The sequence below is a fragment of the Sciurus vulgaris genome, assembly GCF_902686455.1.
Source record: "Sciurus vulgaris genome assembly, chromosome: 8".
Lineage (NCBI taxonomy): Eukaryota > Metazoa > Chordata > Mammalia > Rodentia > Sciuridae > Sciurus > Sciurus vulgaris.
The window spans coordinates 117937486-117952737 of record NC_136468.1 but is presented as its reverse complement, the minus strand read 5'-3'; the positions used below and the strand labels follow the sequence as shown (position 1 = coordinate 117952737).

Genomic DNA, 15252 nt, shown 5'->3' with positions numbered 1-15252 from the left:
TCCATTATGTATATTTACCACATTTCCTTATCCATTCATCTATTGAAGGGCAACTAGGTTGGTTCCATAGCTTAGCTATTGCCGTTGTACATTTTTTTAATTGGGTTTTTTATTGTTGAGTTACAGTAATTCTTTATATGTTCTGGATTTCATCCCTTATCAAATATAGGATTTGCAGATATTTCTCCCATTCTGTGGATTGTCTCACTCTCGATAATGTCCTGGGTGCATGAAAGTTTTAAATTTTGTTGAAACCCAGTTTATGTGTTTTTTTCTTTTGTTTCCTGTGCTTTGGTTTCCCCTGTTTTCTCATACTTTAAGATCTTATGTTTAGGTCTTTGATCCATTTTGAGCTAATGTTTGAATACAGTGTAGGGGAAGGGCCCGACTTTCATATGTAGATATACAGTTTTCCCATCACCATTTGTTTTAAGATTATCATTTCCCCATTGACTAGTTTCAGTGCCCTTGTGGAAATCAACCTGTGTTAGTCAGCCTTTTGTTGCTGTGACCAAAATACCCAACAAAAATAACTTAGAGGAGGAAAGGTTTATTTTATCACATATTTCCAGAGTTTAGTCCATGGTCGGCTGAGGCCGTTGTTGCTCTGAGCCCAAAGTAAGGTGATACATCATGGTGGATAGGTGTGGTAGAGGAAAACTGCTCAGGACGTGGCTGCAAGGAAGCAAAGAGAGCAAAAAGGGAAGGAGCAGTAGGGAAGATGAACCCTTCCAGGGCACGCCCACAGTGACCCACCTTCTCCAGCCATGTCCCACCTGCTTACAGTTACTCAGGGAGTCCATTCAAACTAGGGTGAACCAATCAAGTCACGGCTTTCATAATCTGATCATTCCACCTTAGAGTACCTACATGAACATAGGAGCTTTTGGGGGAACACCTATTTTTCAAATCATAACAACCTCATTCTCTTTTATACTTATTTATTTTTGGTACCAGGGATTGAACTCAGAGGCACTTAATCACTGAACTACATCTCCAGCCCTTCTAATTTTTTAAATTTGAGACAGGGTCTCTTTAAGTTGCAGGGCTCAAGTTGCGAGGCTGGCTGACTTTGACCTCGTGCTTCTCCTGCCTCTGCCTCCCGAGCCACTGGGATTACAGGAATGCACCACCATGCCTGGTTCATTCTCTTAAATGAAAGAGATGTTCTGACAGTATGACAATGTTGGGAAAGAGAAGACAGTTTTATGATTCCCACCTCTTCTCACAGTGAGACTGTGATTGGGTAATCATGAGCTTTATTTTTCATATGTTCATTTCCTGTCTTTGTCTTTAATTTTAAATGTGTACAGTTATTTTTAAATCTTGTCTTTTTTACTGTATTCATGTTTCACTATATGATTGTTTTACCGTTCTGCATGATAAGGCTTAGGAAGCTGAGGGAAAAGGATTGAGAGTTCAAAGCCAGCCTCAGCAACTTAGTGAGACCCTGTCTCTAAATAAAATTTAAAAAGGGCTGAGGATATTGCTCAGTGGTTCACCTCCCCTGAGTCTAATCTCTGGTACTACTACTAATAATAATAGTAATGATGTCTTGTGTAGTTGGTATTATTGTCTACTACATGAACCATACTGGATATTTGCAAAACCCAAATTGTCATAGATGAACATGATTTCCTTTCTTCTTGAATTCACTTGTTCATTTGCCACATCTTTGAGTTCCTTCTGTGTATCAGACCCTTTTGAGATGTTGGGAGTCAACTCATGAACAGAACCAGGGCTTTTCTTATTAGTGGGCATGATATAAGAAACATAGGCATATCAAGTGGTTGAAATGTCTTGAGGAAAACTTAAACAGGTAAAGGGCGCAGATGCCCAAGGCTGGGGTAAAGTGGTACTGCTACTTATTAAAACATTCAAGGAAGGACAGCCTTGAGTGGAGAGCCAATAAGTTGCATTGATGGATTAGATGAAGAGAGGGGGAGGGAAATGGAAAATGATTCATGCTTTGTGACTTGAGCAGGTGGAAGGGTGGAGTAATTTTTTTCTCATATCTTTATTGAGGTAAAATTAAAGTGCACATATTTGAAGTACACTATTTTATCAGTTTTGACATGTATGTAACCCATACAATCAATATAAAAAGCACTTCCATTACTTTTTTTTTTCAGTTTGAAATCATGCATACTGTGTTTCCTACATTATTTATTACATTAGAAATTAATCACCTTAAGATATAGAACCCCACCCCCACATGTCAATTCTTTCAAAATTAATGGCACACTTATAAATATCTCAGAGGTCAAGGAAGAAAGCATAAGGAAAGTAAGTAAAAGTGCTTTGAACTAAGTGATAATAAAAGCTTAAACCATCAGGATCTCTGGAATGAAACAGTACTCAGATGAACATTTATAACTTAAAATACTTGTGTCAGAAAGAAGCTAGAATAACAATCATTTTCAAATTATGTAGTAGGAAGGAAAAAGTAAGAAGAGGAGCAGAAATATTTGAAATAGAGAAGAAATAATACAGCTAAATTTTGATAAAAATGAAACAAGTCTAATCAAGGAAAATGCAAAAACAAAAATTAATATCAATGGAAAGGGAGCTATCAGAATAACCCTATAGATAATAAAAATATATTAAGGTAATATTTAAATTGTATGCCAACTTATATGATAGTTTACATAACATGGTCTATATTAGAGAAGGATCTGTGCTGCTGAGAAGTCACTGATGGATGAAATATTCTATATATGTCTGTTAAGTCTAAATTATCAATTGTATTTTTCACTTCTGTAGCTTCTTTATTTAGTTTTTGTTTGGAGGATCTAGTCAGTGGTGACAGAGGCATATTACAGTTACCCAGTATTATTATGTTGTGGTCTATTTGATTCTTGAAATTGAGAAGGATTTGTTTAATATAAATGCTTCATTCAAATATTTATGATTGTTAATGTCTTATTGATGTATGATTTCCTTAAGCAGTATGAAATGGACTTCTTTGTCCCTTCTGATTAACTTTGGCTTAAAGTCCACTTTATCTGATAAGAGGATAGAAACCCCTGCTTTTTTACATGATTCACGTTCCACATGAATGATATGTTTTCTCCCACCCTTTCATCTTCACTCTGTGGATGTCTTTGCCTATGAGGTGAATCTCTCAGAGACAGTATACTGTTGGGTCTTGTTTTTAAATCCATTCTACCAGTCTGTCTTGATTGATGAGTTTAGGCCATTAATGTTCAAGGTTATTACTGATATATGATTTGTATTTCTGGCCATTTGGGTTTATTTCTAGCCTTTAATTTGAATTAGTTTCTCCTTTGATTGACTATTCCTTTAGTGTAGTTCCTCCCTTTGCTGGTTTTCACTTTTTTTAATCATTTCATTTTCATGGAATATTTTCTTGAGAATGTTCTATAGTACAGACTTGCAAACTGCAAATTCTTTTAACTTTTGTTCATTATGGAAGGTTTTTAATTCATCTTCAAATCTGAAGCTTAATTTTGCTGAATATAGGATTCTTGGTTGGTGTCCATTTTCTTTCAGAGCTTGGCATATGTTATTCTAGGTCCTTCTAGCACTGAGGGTCTGGGTTGAGAAATCAGCTGAGATCCAAACTGGTTTCCCCTGTACATTATCTGGTATTATTCTCTCACAGTCTTTAAAATTCTCTCCTTTTTCTGTATGTTAGGCATTTTCATTATAATATACCTTAGTGTGGGTCTGTTGTAATTTTGTACATTTAGAGTCCTGTAAACCTCTTATATTTGATTTTCCATTTCATTCTTCAGGTTTGGGAAATTTTCTGATATCATTTCATTGAAAAGATTGTGCATTCCTTTGGTTTGTATCTCCGCACCTTCATCTATCCTGATAAATCTTAAATTTGGTCTTTTCTTTTTTTTTTTTCTCTTTTTCAATACTTTTTTAGTTGGACCTTTATTTTATTCATTTATTTATATGTGGTGCTGAGAATTGAACCAGTGCCTCACACATGCTAGGCAAATGCTCTACCACTGAGCTACAACCCCCGCCCAAATTTGGTCTTTTCATGTTATCCCATAATTCTTGGAAGTTCTGTTCATAGTTTCTTAACATCTCTCTGGGGTCAACTCTGTTTTCAAGATTATATATTTTGTCTTCATTGCCTGAGGTTCTGTCTTCCAAGTAGTCTAGTCTCTTGATGATACTTTGTACTGAATTTTTAATTTGCTTTATTGTTTCTTTAATTTCAAGGATTTCTGTTTGGATTTTTTTCAGAATCTCTGCCTCTTTATTGAAGTGATCTTTCACTTCCTATATTTTATTTCTGATTTTATTTCTTATATCCTTTACTTTGCAGATCAGTTTAACTATGTACGTTCTAAACTCCTTCTCTGGCATTTCTTCCACTGTGGTGTTGATGGATTCTATTATTGGAGTATCTTGGTTTGTTTGCTTTTTCATGTTGTTCGTGTGTCTACCCATACAACAGTATGGATCTGAGGTAGTAGGATTTCTACCCTGTGCCCTTATAGTGCCCCTTAAAGTTTCCAGTACCTCACTGTTTAGGGAAAGACAAATAATAACAACAACCAATGCAAACAATATACAACATTAAGCCATTATTGTAGTATTGTGATGTCTATAATATTAATTATCACAATAAACAGAAATGATATTATCAGCTATTGCCTACAATAAAAACAGCAGGTTTGCAAAACAGTTTATAATTTTAAATGGTAGACATGGAGAGAATATATGTGATATAGGATATGGTGATTATGAGGGAGGAGGAGAGAAGAAGTAAAAAAATTAAAGGAAAAGTGAAAGAGAACACTAGGTATTGACTGTTAGGAGAAGAAAAAAGAATCAAGGGAAACAAGTAGAAGAAAAAATATATAAGATAAAATTTTTTTTAAATATTAAAAATAAAACTACAAAATAAAACTAAAATATATCAGTTAACCTAGTTCATAAGAAACTAATACGTGAAAAATATCTGGCTTCAAAAATGCTGGAAATGAGAAAAAACAAATATGAATATGTGTAAATGTCCATGTACCATTAAGGTAACAATTAAACAAAAATAATATGATAATAAAGATCTTGATGAAGTTAAAAAATCCTTTCTGTTGGAGTTCAAAGATTCTGTTTCTCTTCTCAGCAGTTTTTAGGTGGGGCTCTCTGGATGTGATGCTCTACCCTCTGGATTACTGGAGTGAGAGAGGCAGGGTTTAGGCTACGGTATGCTCCAGGCTCTTTGCTGAAAACCAGTTGTTCTAGGGATTTTAAATCAGCACACCTCCAGTGCCCAGGACTTGCTGGTCCACACTGGAGGACTATACCCCAGGGATCTCCCCTGGGTTCCTCTTGTGAGGTGGGGGACCCAGTTGAGACCCCACATTTCCTGGTCTCAGGTTCAGTCTCCAAACAATCTCTCCCACCTCAACCTTCCGAGTTCCCAGCCAGATGAGTCTCTCCCAGCTAGTCCTGCAAGCAGTTGGATTGGAGGTGGGTAGAGCCGGGTGAGTTTCCATGACTTGTCCCCTGTGTAAACCTCTCTCCATGTTTGATTTTTTTTCCTGGTCACTTAAGCACACTCTATGTCATGCAGTGTGTACTTCAGGCCAAACTCGGGTTTGCCAGGAATCAGCCCCCTCAGCTGCTGGCTCCACACAATGACTGCAGAATGATTCCTTTCCTTTGTCCTTCACATGCCCTGAAGAGATGGCAGCTTCTTGCCCAGCACACGGATATTGTGCAGCACATCTTTCAGGTTTGCCAGGCAATATCCTTGATCTCTAAACACTCTGTATCTGGGGCTTCCCAAAAATTCTGGTTCCTTTAATTCCCTTATTCCTCCACTATGCTTACAGAGGGACTGTTCTGGCTGGTGCTTTTGGCACAGCAGTGGCTGTATCGCTTGGAATTACTCTTTTTTTTTTTTTTTTTAAATATCCAACCTCCTGAGTCCCTGATCTGCTTTGAATGTTTTAAATTCCAATAAAGTTCACTCACTTTTTTTTGTTCATTGACCCTGCTGAGAAGCTGCCTGTCTGCTTTCTTGCTTTCACTCCATGAAGCAGCCAGGAAAGCGACTTCCTCAATTCCACCATCTTGAAAAACCTCTGGAATATCTCTTCACTGAGAGGCATGTAGGAAATTGCATTAAGACTCTAGTGCCTTAATACAGTTTCTGTTTTGCTTGTCTTTAAATATGAATTTCACTTAAACATTTTTCACGTTTATTCTGTTCATATTGGCTATTTATGAAGTGTCATTTGTAAATTTTTGCCCACTTCTCTGTTGTATATTGTTGTCTTTTTTTCCTTAGACATCTTTGAATACTATGGTCATTTTGAACTTTATTTTAGTAAATGGTAAGATCCATAATTTTTAACTTTTGAAGTTTTGAGCATTTTTTAGGAGTTGGACAATAATTGCAGACTTTATTCCTTCAAAAAAAAAAGTACCCCCCAAAATTTTGGCTTACAATTTTAGGGTCCTCAGATACCTCAAACTCATGTATATCCCAGGTTAAGAATCACTGGTTTAGGGCTGGGGTTGTAGCTCAGTGGTAAAATGCTTGTCTAGCATGTGAGGCATTGGGTTTGATCCTCAGCACCACATATAAATAAATAAAATAAAGATATTGTGTCCATCTACAACTAAAAAAAAAATTAAAAAAGAGAATCTTTGATTTAGATGAAACTTAAAATGGATGCTTTTCTTGTCAAGGTTTTTTTCACAGAATCATGTGGCTAGAGGGGTAACTTGAAATCATGCTTAGAAGTTGTTCCTTGATCTTCTGAGACAATTTATAAGAGAAAAGGTTTATTTTGGCTCATAGTTTTAAAAGCTCCAGTTTATGATCAGTTAAATCCATTGCTTTGAGGCCATCAAGGGGGTGCCCGATGGCAATGGCAGAGAGCTCTTGGCAGAGCAGAACTGCTCACCTCGTGGTCATGGAGTAAAGGGAAGAGGAAGGGGTTTAAGTTCCCACTATCCTTCTTAAGGGGCATGCCCCTAAGGATCTGAAGACCTCCCAGTAGTCCCCATCTCTTGAGGATTTCATCACCTCCCAGTAGCACTATGCTTGGGACTAAGCCTAATTTATCACATGGACCTTTGGGGGCGGGGACAGTCACTTATCTACACTATAGCAGTCAGCATATTGCTTTTAGTTCCTTCTAGTTTAGTCCTTGACTTAGCCTAGTAGCATCCATCAGTGGGCAGAAGTGATTTTCTTAAGGGCACTGAGGACCCTCTTGAGAGAGGACTTCACGGACTACTAAGAAGAAGTATGAGGAGATTCTTCCAGGTATTTCTTTGTAGGAATTCATGATGCCCTAAAATGTCCTGGATTCATGACCAAAGTAGACAAGTTCCTTTGGGCTATGCAGGACCAATTGCCTTTTGACCCTTGGCCTCAGGGAGGAGGGCCATTGGCACAGAGACCTTTGCCAGTGAACAACACAGACAGAGGATAAAAGGCAGCCAGGTGTGCTTGCAGCGGCAAGCAGTTATGTGGCAGTTGTCATTTCAGATACGCTGTCCCTTTGTCCCCACAAGTCACAAAAATATTATCTAGCAATTAAGCATATTTCTTGTTGTCTCTTTTACTCAAGTTGACAGATTTATATATTTTATTTTTTAGGTTGTGCCCCCTATTTGTTTGTTTTTGGTACAGGGGATTGAACCCAGAGGTGCTTGACCACTGAGTCACATCCCCAACCCTTTTAAAATTTTTTTTATTTTAAGATATCATCTTACTAAGTTGTTTAGGCTGGCTTTGAACTTGTGATCCTCCTGCCTCACCCCCCCCACCAGCCACTGGGATTGGAGGTGTGTACCACCACACCTAGCTTTGCCCCTGCTTTTGGTCATAAAATATCTAATTGAAATATCCATCTTACCTTTGGATTTGGTTCTTTTTTACATTCTGGTAGTTGGGACCTGAACTGGATTCTGAGAAAGGGTAGGGCAGATCTCTGATGGGAAAGGAGGGGGCATGCACATCTTCCCTAGGGCTCATTTTACATCTCTTGGTGCAGCTTTGCCATTTCCTAGCCATGTTCTTCATAGTCAATGAGCATTTTTTTCTACTTTCCCTGTCTGTCTCCACCCCGTGCCCCCAAAGCCTCATGGCATTTGGTGGACAATTCCCCCACTTCATGCAATTAGATGAGGCAAGGGTAAGTTTTCCCTGGGGCAGAGGGTTGGCAGGAGGGGTGGCCATCCAGACCTTCTAGCCAGTGAGGGATTCTTTGAACCCACCCCACATCCTTGGGCCAGAGCTGTGCCTAGTCAGAGGCAGCCCTGAGTTACTTTGTGTGGCCTCTGCCCTGTGGACCTCAGTGTCAGGAAAGAACCTCCCCCCCATTATTATTTACAGTTAGGTATTGAACCCAGGGACACTTTACATCCCCAGCACTTCCTTTTTCCCCCACGTTTTTAATTGATACATTATTGTTGTACATAATGGTGGACTTTGTTGTCACATATTCACACATACAGAAAATATAACAATATAATTTGGTCAGTTTCATTCCTCAATATTTCCCCTTTATATTCTCTCCTCCTTAGGGGAGGGCTCTTAATCCTTAGGTACTGGCAGGCCAGAGGCAAGGAACCGAATTTCTGAAATACATCTTTACCTGGATGGTCACAGAGCAGGCTCTCCTGTAGCCAGTTTGGAGGACAGAGGGGCATGACCCCAGGTGCAAACCTTGCCCAGCCTGCATCTCCTTCCTGCAAAGGCAGCATGGCCTCTTGGTCTGAATGGGGCTGAAAGCCTTGTTTCTAGAACAGTGTGAATTCTTCTTTCCTTGACATTCAGTCTACATGTTATTTTTACAAATACTCTGAGACAGAAATTTGAGCCAGAACTTGTAACTTGTAGGGAATCAAGCCTTCACTGGACTGAAGATGGCAAGTGCTGAATGAGGGGAAGAGGACATTTTATCCCTCAAAAATGTTGATTGAAAACTTTACTTTAGATCAAATCATAATCACAATGGAGAAGAGAATTTGTGCTTTCACAATAAAGATGATTTTTTTTTTTTTTGATACCTTCCACTGTTCCTTCTTTACTCTGTAAAAGCAGGGAAGGATTCTCAGTTTCTTCTGCCACCACTTGTGGCCATGCTTATCACAGGAATAAAGTAACAAATGCTGTGAGCCTGAACTTAAACACTTGAATGAGGCTGTCAGACTGCTAATCCTGAAGTAGCCCTGTTACTCCCATAGGTTTCTACAGATGAAGTGCAGAGGAGGGACCCATTTAGAGTGGCCTGAGACCAGGATTATATTAAGACATGACTGTTAGCAGTTTAGGGCATTCTGTCTGCACCTATAGTCCCTGCTGTTCGGAAGACTGAAGCAGGAGGATCACTTGAGCTTCAGAGTTCAGGCCAGTCTGGGCAACATAGCAAGACCCCATTCCAAAACAAGAAAAATGAAAGTTTAGGGTCCATGAGAAATTTTCAGTGGCAAATATGTACTTCCTTAAAAAGGGGAGACAGAAAAACTTCCTAAGTATTTCCTAATTAGAAGGGTGCAAGGTCTGTAGTGTCTGTAAACTGAAGGTATTATGTGACATTATGTGTCAGGTGTGTGGGTGGGTGCACAGCAATGCAATGTGGTGAGTCACGGGGTTTCCTGTTAATTTCTAGGTGATCTGAGTTCTACACAGGATAAAATCTGGTGACAAACTCCCTTTGATCTCCATGTCAGAGTTGGGAGACATCCTTCTTCGGTGACTGCTGGGTCAGAGAACAGAAGCATCTGTGGTGGGAAAGCTGGGCTGATGGGAATGGTGTGAGGGGTTTGGGAGAAGAAGCCAGTGGAAATGCTCTATGGCCACCAGATATAAGTCATATCCCAGTTCCTTTTTCTCCAAGCCTTGCTGGACCTGGAGATGACTCTAGGAAGATGTGAGAGACTTCAACTGCAAAGCCAGCTTTGGTTGGCATCTGGCCTGGCCTGTCAGCCACAAATGACTGGGCATTGCATCTGGACTGAGTGGATAGTAAATGAACAGTTTATAGTTCAGTCCTAAGTTCTTGCACTTAAGGCAGCCACAGTGGTGCTGTGGGATGCACTAAGCACAGGCCCCAAGTGTTCTGCCTCCCCTTGGATCAGGAGAATTTCCATGTACACATTGTGATCTTAGGTTCTCTGATAATATAATTTAGTTTTTTCTGTGGTTTAAAAAGTCTTCCAACTTTTAAAATTGTAAACACTTTTGAATGGAGTAGAAAAGTTGAGAGAATAAGTTATCTGTACCTGTACCACCTTGATTGAATAGTTGTTAATGTATTATATCTGCTTACTTCCATGTGTATGTATTTTATTTTTCTCTGAAGCTTCTTAAAGTACATAGTAGACTTTATGAAAAAAAATACAGTGTCTGGGGTTATAGCTCAGTTGGTAGAGTGCTTGCCTTGCATGCGCAAGGCCCTGGGTTCAATTACCAACACTACCAAAAAAAAAGTACATTGCAGAATAGCAGACATTATGAACCCTCACCCACTAAATACTTTTAACATGCATCTGAGTGTACAAATGAGGCAACAAATTTGGTTGTTCATTCTTGGCCTGGTTGTGGGTTTTTTTGAGGAAGTCCAAGGCACTAGAGAAGCAACTGTGTAGAAGACAAGCCTCAGTCAGGGGGTAGCTTGGCTGGCTGAAGACACTCACTCATGTATTAGATCCACTTCCTTATTTCTAGACTCAGTTTAGAGTTAAAAAAAAAATGCATGACTTGGTGCCTATAATCTCAGCTACACGTGAGGCTGAGGCAGGAATATGGCAAGTTTGAAGTTAGCCTTGGCAATTTAGTGAGACCCTGTCTCAAAATGAAATAAAAAAGAAGGGCTAGGGATAAAATTTCAGTGATAGACTACTTGCTGCACAAGGCCCTAGGTTCAATCTCCAGTACCTCAAAAAAAAAAAAAAAAAAAAAAAAAAAGTGTGCTGCAATACTTTGTTTATGAAAAAGAGTAAAGACAGATCAGCCCATCCATTCTGCCACCATCCTTCTTAAGTAGTGAGTAAGATGCTGGGAAGTGCCTTGTTCTCCTTCCAGGCCCCCACCTGGATCCCCATTGGCCTGAGCACAGAATACTCCTCTGTGCCATGATGTATGTGACCGAGAACACTTTTGGACATGTTCTGCACATTGTTAAACTTTATATAAACAGCTTTATTATTCTCATCTGTTTTTTAAAAAAAGCTACTGATAGCTCCTGTATACAGTTGTTAAATGAGAATATGTGTGTAAATACCTGGTCCTGCATAGGCAGAGAGTAGAATTTAGTAGCTACCATTTTACTTCATACCTGATAGGTGTTGAGAATACAACCCTAGACATTTAAATGGACAAATAGTCAACTTCCAGTCAAGTGGTACAGTAGGAAGCTTTCTAGTAGGCTTGCTCCACCTAAAATCACTTTTTCTTTATCCCCCTGCAGGCCACCCTGAATGGTACCTGCACAGGGTCCTCAAGGAGCTGCTGGAGGGGCTCTGCATGGGCTAGGGGGCATCCTAGACGTTGTACAGTCTAGTGGGGCTGCCAGAGAACATTCTTTAATGGGGGAGGGAATTGTGAAGGACTAGGATAATGTTCATTTTTGTCTGGGGTCCCACCTGGCCACCTGGGAGGCCGATGACCTTCCTGTGGCTTCTTGTTCTAGCCTCAGATACCAACCATCACTAGTGTTCCTGGAAGGACCTCTCCTGTTATCCAGGGAATTAGAATTAGCTGAGAGAGCACCTGCCAGTCCCTCAAACACTTTTCAGCCCTTGGCACAAGGTAGTAAGTACATAAAATTTATCCAGCAGGGGCCTAGCAGAGAGTACCATTCCCTACCCCTCAACCCCACCTTTTATCTGCAGGTGCTGGCAACCAAATGGCCCTGGCGTCTGCAGAGCCTTCCAGTGGCACTAGGTGTCAGCCCTGCTTAGGGAAGAGTTGAATTTAAGGACTCAGTGGTCTGAAGGGACTCCCTTCAAGGTGTGGGAAAATAAACTTGCCAGGGAATTGTTGTGTTTTTTCCTAGAAATTCATTTGTTAACTATCGTTTGAAATCCAGAAGGTATTTCCCTGCTGAAAAGATAGGTGTTGGGAGTCTGGTTGGAAGGTGGGGTGAGGGCTGATACCGAGCAGACTGGTAGGCTGGTTTATGGGTTTTCTAAATACCTTAGAGGTTTAACTGGTTGAAAAGGTACACTGATGGACACAGTCCAGTTCAGTTGGCCTTTCTACAGGGGAGAGATTGCTCAGCAAAAAGAGCGCCAAGTTGTACGCAGAGCTTTTGATCCACAGACCTTTTCCTTGTCTGACTTGGGCTTGGTTCCATTCTGTACTTAGTGAACCCGAGCTTTCTAGCCTGCAAGTACCAGAGGATTTGGGAAGTCAGATCTTTCCAGTCCTGGAATTTGGTGATGCTAGAATCCTATGTCATTATCTTTCTGTGCCCAATTCCTTTTTATCCCACCTTATATGTTTACCTGGAGCTCAGAGGTGGGAAGGGAGCACTTGGCAGGTTGAATCTAGGAGAGGAGGACAGGTATGTGGGGCTATGTCTACACCATGTCATTTGTCCTATTCCAGGCAGCCTTGTCCCATCCATCCCATCTCTCCACAAACCTTATAGGTGTTCTCATCCTGTTCCCAATGTTAGTTGTTTAAGAAATGAAATTTTCGGTGGTCAGCAGGGGCTGAAATTGTATTCTTGTTCAGTAGTCCAAAGTGAAAAATACTGAGCCCCCAAGGCCATCTAGCCATTTTTGAGATGGCTGCACAGACACAAATGAGACTATTTTGTTGGATAGTGATCCCCAAAGACCTTTCTGTACCCTGAAAAATGTTAAACTGGTTTATTCCATCTTGTGTTGGCTGAGTACATGCTGGGCATCCTGTGGGTATGGTCTGCTGACACTGTGCTCTGCACACTGGGGCCTTCAGATCCATTGAGGTAGGAGGACAATATCCCACAGGTATTCATCCCACCAAGGAAAAGCCCTGTGGGTCTTCTGAGCTGCCAGTGGGTGGACCTTTTTCAGACATCTATATCTCTTTTTGGATCTGGGTGTTTTGTCCAGCAGGGGCATGCAGGCCTGGAGGAGTAGGGGCAGCCTTGGGTCTTCAGGATCAGACCCAAGGGAAGAAGCAGGGACTTTCACATCTTCCTCGAAGCTTCCAGGGTTAGAAAGGGTGGCTGGAGGTGATTTTCTTGTCAGTCCAGTGAAAAAGCTGGTCCTCCATGAGGTCAGTATGTAGGGCCTCTGCCTAGTGAGGTTGTAGGGGAAGTGATGAGGGAGGCACAGATCAGGAGCTAATCACAGGCCCAGGACAGGGTCTCCCCGTCCTAGGAGTTATCCTCTGGGGCCGCCAGCCCAGTCCCACCCTCTTAGACCAAGGCCTGAGAAAGGACAATGACTGACCAGACCCAACCCGGCTACCCACCTCTTCCCCTTTTCCCCAGGTTGCAGCTCCTCCTCTTAAAGGGGCCCCCGGGACTCCCTGGGCCCTGGCTGAAATTCGGAGGTTGTGGCGGCTTTAACGGTGTCTGGTGTCACTCCTCTTGTGCCCGCCCCCTGGCAGCCTGAGTGGCTGGAACTCGAGCCCCCGCCCACCCTGAGGCTTCTGAGCAGAGTTGGAGCCAGTCAGAGGCCAGAGCCTAGAAGCCGGAGCGGTACTCACCTGCCAGTGATCCCACAGGAGCCACAGGTGACTTGCAGGTGACCAGCCCTGGGAGCCACAAGTGACTTACAGGAGCTAGCAGCTTCCCAGGGACGTGCCCTACCCTGCCCCGGCCAGCTCGGATGACTGCTTCCTACCCGGTGGGAGTGCCTTTCTAGCACTTTCAGGGCTGCCAGTTGGCTCTAGTTTTTGTAAACGATGGAGCCCTGTAGGCCTGAGGACCCTGTCCAGATAGTCTTGATCAAGTCGTGGCCTTTTCCTATCCCCCAGGCAGGTCACGGGGTCCTGGCTGCATGAGCTCACTTCCTCCACATCCTGTGGTATCTCCTGCCTGTAGCTTGGGGCAGGAAGTGAGGGAAATGCTGAGAAGTGTCTGCTGAGTGCAGGCAGGACAGCCCTGGCACCCTAGTGTATTTCCTCAGTTCTGCTTCATAGGACTGGGGCACTGGGTGCCTGAGGAAGAGGGAAGCTACCTTGTTCCTCAGAAGGGCCCAGAGGTATTGAGACTTGTCACCGTGTCACCATCCAAGGGTCAGAGAAGCAGGTGTTATGCTGCCTTTTTTCAGAGCCTTGTTCCTCACAGGTGCCATAGGAGTTCCTTTTCTTTGGGAGATTAAAGAAGGCCCAGCTTCTACCCCTTCCCCTTCCTTGAGCCCCCTAGACCACTGACTCTTAATAACAAGTGCCTCTGGGCCCGTCTCTTTGCCACCTCTTCTCTTGCCCACGGCTTTCCAAGATGACTCGCCCTTTTGTCCAAGGAGAATCCATTTTCCCATCCCCTATACTTGTGAAGTTTTGTTCACATCTAGCCCTGGAATGTGAGGGAGGAGGGGTTGGTACCCCACTGGACTCAACTCATCTGGCATGAACTGGGGAAGAAGTGGTGCCTGGCCTCCAGGGTAAGGGAGTGTACAGAAAGTAGGCGGATAGATATGGGGTAAACAAATCATTTGGAACACTGGAGGTTTCTCCTGAGGCTTTAGGAGGGAATGACCCTGGCACCCAGTGGGATTTCCATCAGGGAGCAGGAGCCAGTTCTCAGGGGTCTCTGGCCAGACAGCTGGAGCTGCAAAGTCCCATGTGGTCAGGGAGAACTTTTTGTGGGGTGGTTGACTGGCATTCCCATCCCCCTCATCGCCTGCCCATCCAACCCAGGCCTCAAATTGGAATCCACCAAAGTTTGAGCTAACCAGGTCAGGAGTAGCAGTGCACACCTATACACCTGGTCCCACACGTGCACATTTCCGTGTAATGCCCAGACTCTCCCACTCATGCCCATAGTAACTGCTAACTGGCCTGGGCCATTCTGCCAACTTCAGTTGGAATGTTCCATTCTACTGGAGAATGGGGTGGATGGAGACATGGCAGTGCTGCTCAGGTATATGCCCCCAGGACATATCCTGACAGCTGACCCCCACCTCCCGTGTGGTTGCATCACTTCCTACCCCATTTGGGTCCCCTTTCTGAACTACTGTCTAAGCCCCTGCTTGCCCTGTATAAACCTTTGACCTCCAAGAGTGTGGATTTGCCTTTCTGGAACCACAGTCTAGGTGTCAGAAGCCAGAGAGTAAGGGTAGGAGTGAGGGTTTCTGAGC

At 42.4% G+C, this 15252-nt stretch overlaps 1 protein-coding gene across 8 annotated transcripts in view; it reads left to right on the top strand.

Moving 5' to 3' along the window:
• The window catches only part of PISD (phosphatidylserine decarboxylase), a 49954-nt gene that overhangs the window by 24315 nt on the left and 10387 nt on the right, over positions 1 to 15252 (top strand). For 2 of the 8 annotated variants that reach the window (XM_079149728.1, XM_079149721.1), the window contains exon 1: positions 13238 to 13684. The exons of 4 other annotated variants lie outside the window; for them this stretch is intronic. The gene's annotated coding sequence lies outside the window, so the exon portion shown is untranslated. Of the gene's footprint in view, positions 1 to 13237; positions 13696 to 15252 lie in introns of those variants that run through there. 2 more of the 8 variants (XM_079149727.1, XM_079149722.1) reach the window with 2 other exon arrangements.